The 5,245-nt window shown below is 40.3% G+C and overlaps 1 non-coding gene across 1 annotated transcript; it reads right to left on the reverse strand.

Annotated features, from left to right (window-relative positions):
• Positions 1 to 2,536: 2,536 nt before the first annotated feature.
• LOC138840824 (small nucleolar RNA SNORA40) lies at positions 2,537 to 2,659 on the reverse strand. Its single transcript, XR_011376231.1, has one exon. It is a non-coding gene; the product is annotated as a small nucleolar RNA SNORA40 (small nucleolar RNA).
• Between the last annotated feature and the right edge of the window lie 2,586 nt (positions 2,660 to 5,245).

Here is a 5,245-nt window from a genome sequence, read left to right on the forward strand (position 1 = left end):
TATAATTACTTCATTCAACTTATTAACTTTGCTATTGTTTTCCTTACTGGTTACATGTAAATGATGGCACTGATAGATAGTGATGAGGGAAAAATGATGTGTTTGCAAAGTCCATGAGCCATAGGAAATAAGAGGGAAAAAAGTGAATTCTATCCTCCCACTCCAAGTTCTTAGAAATCTAGTAGACAAATAATCATATTTTAACATAAAGTGATTTCTAAAAATAGAGATGATGAAAAGCCTGAATTGTTTTAACGGGAGAGGGCAGTGAGCCATGAAATTGTGAACAATGTTCTCAGGAAGTGAATATTAAAACAACCAGAGTCTCAATTTGTCCGCTAAACTCAACCCAGGTCCTATTTAGCAGGAAGGATCAAATGTTACACAAAGAAAAGGCATTGGTTACTTTGCTTGGTTGACCTATCTGAGTCTTCATGATTCCATGGATTATACTAGACATGTAACAAGTGATTAGATGATTCATGTTCATGCTTTGCTCTGTGCATCTCTTGCCCTTCCAGAGAGAAATCCTTGGTAAATTGGATTCAGATTTCTCACTTTCTTTAATTCAGTCTGTCAAATCTAATCATAACCTACTTAAAGAGTTATTTACATTATAGGGGGTGATGGGGGAGGGGACAGACAGAGAGAAGAAAAGTGGGCAAGTGCAATTATAATATTCCATGTACATATGTGAAAATAGAACCAGGTAATTTGAAGGGATGGGTGATGAGGGGAAATGATGCATTATACTGCTAAACTGACATGTTGAATTGAAATCCCTTTGTACAATGACTTAAAGATAATTAAAAAATAAGTTTAAAAAAAAATTAAAGGAGTTGCTGACAACATTGGGCCCAAGAGACTCTTATTGCCCAGAAGTTTTCTGGATTGTTAATAATCAACAACTTACTGCCTGCTCTGGGAAAGCTACTGTAGTTTACACTGGGTAGTTTGCACTTAGGTTGTGTGTACTCTAAGGGATTAGGGGAGGGCTACATTAGGATGTTAAGGTTTCTGTAACAAGGAACCACAAGTGAAATGGCTTAAAGCATAAAACCGTATTTCCACAGCTCTGGATATTGGATGTCCACGACCAAGGTATAGGCAAGTCTGATTTCTTCTTAACTTGTGGATGGGCACCTGCTCTTTGTGTCCTCACAGGTCTTTCTTCAATGTGCACATCCCTGGTATCTGTGTGTGCTCCCAAGTTTCCCCTTTTAATGAGTAAACTGGTCGGACTGAGTTAGACCCACTATCAGGCTTTACTTTAAGTACCTCTCTAAATACCCTGTCTCCAAATATGGCCAATTTCTGAGTTACCAGGTGTTAGGGCTTTTATTTGAATGTTGAGAAAACACAATTTAGGCCAAAACAACTACTTACAGAGTTAGGAAATAAGATCCCATCCAGATCCTTCAGACAGTGGGTGGCTGAAGGGCAGAGGGAGAAGAGGAATGCACCAGAAGTATGCAGGAAGTCCCAGAACTAGATGTTCCTGTGAAAACAAGATGGGCCTTAGCCAGCCCTTTCATTTCCTCCTGAGCTCATGGTCGTATGTTTTCAGGACATGATTCATTGAAGAACTACTCCTCTACAGGTTGGGGCCCATCTCCTTATCCCCGGTCTTCTTACCTAGCCTAGGAGATACTGACAACAGCCATTAGCCAGAGGACCCTAGGAATTCTGCTGATCGTCAGTAGCAGCCATCACTGTCTGCTTACAGAATATTCAGCTCTTTCTATCATTCAGCTCTTTCTAAAATATGCTGCATCTTTGGACTTATCTTTCAGTTGCCAGATGGGAAGCTGAAGAGCAGTACAAGCCAGAGCTAGCAAGATCAAGCCTGGAGTCTAAAAAACCATAACTTAAGCACAGGAAAACTAAGAAAATGGTCAATGTGTCAGACCATCACACATTCCTTTTCCTGAAGAGTTTTCTGCTGTGACCTTCCCTGTCCTGGGAACTGGTACTGTCATTGACCATAGACTGAAAGCTTTAGGTCACCTCAATAGTGCTGTCTTTTTGGTATCTAGCCAGACATAGAGATCAACCAGGCTACACTCTGACCGAAGCTATTTAATTATGCATACCTCTCTCTCCTCCAGGCTCCAATTCTCCCTCCATTTAAACCTGAAGATCATGACTGTACTGCAAAGATGGGCTGAAATTCTTGCTTTTCCTCTTCCCATGGCCTGGCTTGAACTCTTTACAACTCCTTCTATCCTTATCTTGGTGTATTAGGGCAAGTGGTCTAATACATGCCTCTCTGGAGTCAGGCCTAAAAATACCACAGAAGGCAAAAAAAGATGAGCCCCTGTAGTCTCTGCCACAAGGGCCTACCCAGAAATACCAACTGTGCGCCAGTTATCTCTTGAGGAAAACTTGGGCATTTCAGTTACATTAAACAAACATCACAAAACATCACTAAAACGTGTCAAAAAAATATTTTTTTGCTTTTAAATGATCAGCTATATTCTTGGAGTCAACCTGAATGGATATCAAAACCATCACTGCAAGGAATCATAGGAATTATACTATTTCTTCCTACATGTTTCAAGCCTCATACTGAACAATGAGTTCTGGGTTTCAAAAGAGGACTTACTTATTTTTGATATGTCTGTAAAATCTTTGTTACAAATTTAAAAAGACCGACACACGGGGAAATCTTCCATTCTTGTTGTACTTGCTAGGAGTGGTCAGACATTACCTCACAAAAAGACCTTTAAATGTTAACATTCTGTCGTGGGAATGGAGCTTCCCAAAAGATTTGAGCTCTTCCTTTGTCATTATGGATCTTAAATTATTACCGCTACTACTTTTTTTTCTGTTACCTTTAAGTAGTTGTACAAATGAGGTACCATTTGCCAAAGTGGTTTATGAATGCAATGAGATCAGCGTCTCCCCCTTCAACATCTTTAGCCCCCTTCAACCTACCTCTTACCTTACTTTCCTTAATTTTGTGGTATATACAATGGATTCTTTTTTTAATAAGTTTTTTATTGTGAAAATACTGTACAGAGGGGTTACAGTTACATGAGCAAGGTTCTTATCCAGCATTGTTACCCCTCCTTTGTCTTTCCCCTACCATCCTTTCCCTCCCACCCCCTCAACTTATACAATGGATTCCTGATTGCATTCTTCCCCCCTCCTTCATTTTTTGACCCCTCTCTCCTTGGCCCCACTCCCCTTGCAAGTATGCATTTCCTGGTGCTTATTTTGTTGCGTTTTTAACTGTCTTTCTAAAAAAAAAAATTACACTATTTGAACTCTCCATAGAGTCTGCTATATTTCAGTTAGTTCATTTGTGACCAGTTGCATACTACCATGTGTTTACGTATAGATTTATAGACACATTCTATACCTAAAGGAATCATTTTTATTGTTGGTGAAGTGCAAATGGAGATTTTACCAAAAATGCAAATTACATCCAAATGCAAAAAACAAACCCACCCCCACTTTATTGTATGTTGTTCCACTTGCTACTTTGGGGGTTGGAGGTAGGAATCTAATGTCCTTCCCCTGTGCTTGTGAGCAGCGTCCTCACATTCACAGCTCAGTTTCATGTGATTACAATGTGCATAAACACCATGTTTGCCTCTGGCTCTGGCTTTGTCTGTCTGAGTAACCTGTCCAGGAGCTAACGCCCCAGCTTTGTTGTCACAGCATGTAGTTGAGTTATAAGTCTCCTAAGTCAGCCTTCCTGAGGGCTTGTACCCAAAAGACTTTCCTTCAGGACTGCACACTCACACAAAGAAACCATGACGTTTACCTTACCATGCATGGCAGGACCCTGAGATTCTGCCCCTAGAAGGGCTTCCCTCTCCATCCTGAGGAGGAAGGGAAAGTGCCTGCATAGCCAGGTCTGACCATAAGGATTTCTGGAATGTCCAAGCTAGAGAGGTTAGGATAACATTGTGTGTATTTTACAAGCTTCTAGAGTTACCTAGGTGGGAAATGGGGTTCCAAAGGGGAAAGTAGATTGTACAGAATTGCACCAACATAGCACTCCACCACCCACTTCCATTTTCTGAGAGGACAGCCATGAGATTACAGAGACCTAACTTCACAGGATCACTTTCTATTTGTGTGTCTCTAACTTAATTTTCCTAACTTCTCTAAGCCTAAAATGCATCTATGTAAGGCGTTTTGACTCATGAAAAATCATCAGTATGTGACATTGCCTCCAACCATGCCTAGAACAGTGAGAGGACTACTACTGAAATGAATGGCAGAACACACTTGCCAAGTCCCATTTGTCATGAAAGGTAAAAGGTTGACAGGTTCTGGGGATTAGGATCTGGACATTTGGAGGATCTATTATTCTTCCTACCACAGGATCTTTTAAGAACAATAGAAGTGATAGTACTGATAATCAAAATTAAATCACTTTGAGCTGCATATATGGGAAAATTTTACAAAACTACTTAGACCCTAAGAAGGAAGCCTTGAAAGTTTTAACCTATTACCCCGATGGGGGGTGGGGGAGATAGAGGGACTTCAAGTAAGAAATCTATGTTGATCTCCTCTGATACATCCTGTGGAACTTCTCCAAGCTTCCCATCCCAATGAAAATAGGATGGTTCTTTACAGGCTACCTGACAAAGGCCTTAATGCTTCTTATGGTAAGTTCATTTGAAGGGAAATAGGGAATGTGGTTTTATCAAGTAGAACATCAATTATGAGAGACAGACAGTGAGGGGGGGGTTTACTATGTTGAACCCAGCTACTCGTTTGTGTTCTTAGCAAGAAGAGTATATATACCCAGAGGCATGCATTTCCAAGGATGACATAGCCTTCCCATTAAATCCTTTAAAAATAGGAAGGAAAAGCTCATTTTCTCTCTTATCGACAGGAATAAAACCTTATAGGCTGACAGGTGTTGTGATGCAACAAGATGAAGATTTCATTTTCTCCCCCACTTCTCATCTCCCTGGGGATAAGGGATTCTCTTTCTCCCGGAAACCCACCTCATACCATTTGCAATGGCCAAGGAGATACTTTGATAGATTACAAATTGTTTTCCGTAGCTGACCTAGACATAACATCACTACTTCCTGATTATATTGATATGTGTTTCTATTATTTGCTTATTTGTGCCTCTAGAAACAATTCTTTTTTGTTGTTTCACTGTAAACAACATTGCAAGGTCTCCGTATTAAATCATAATTATTTACCCCTGCAGTTCATGCACCTTTGTCCCTGGGGAATCCAGTGACGTGAATTTACAGGAACATCAGGGTAT

This window comes from Dipodomys merriami, unplaced genomic scaffold (genome assembly GCF_024711535.1).
Source record: "Dipodomys merriami isolate MVZ:Mamm:240054 unplaced genomic scaffold, mDipMer1.0.p SCAF_30, whole genome shotgun sequence".
In the NCBI taxonomy this organism is placed as follows: Eukaryota; Metazoa; Chordata; class Mammalia; order Rodentia; family Heteromyidae; genus Dipodomys; species Dipodomys merriami.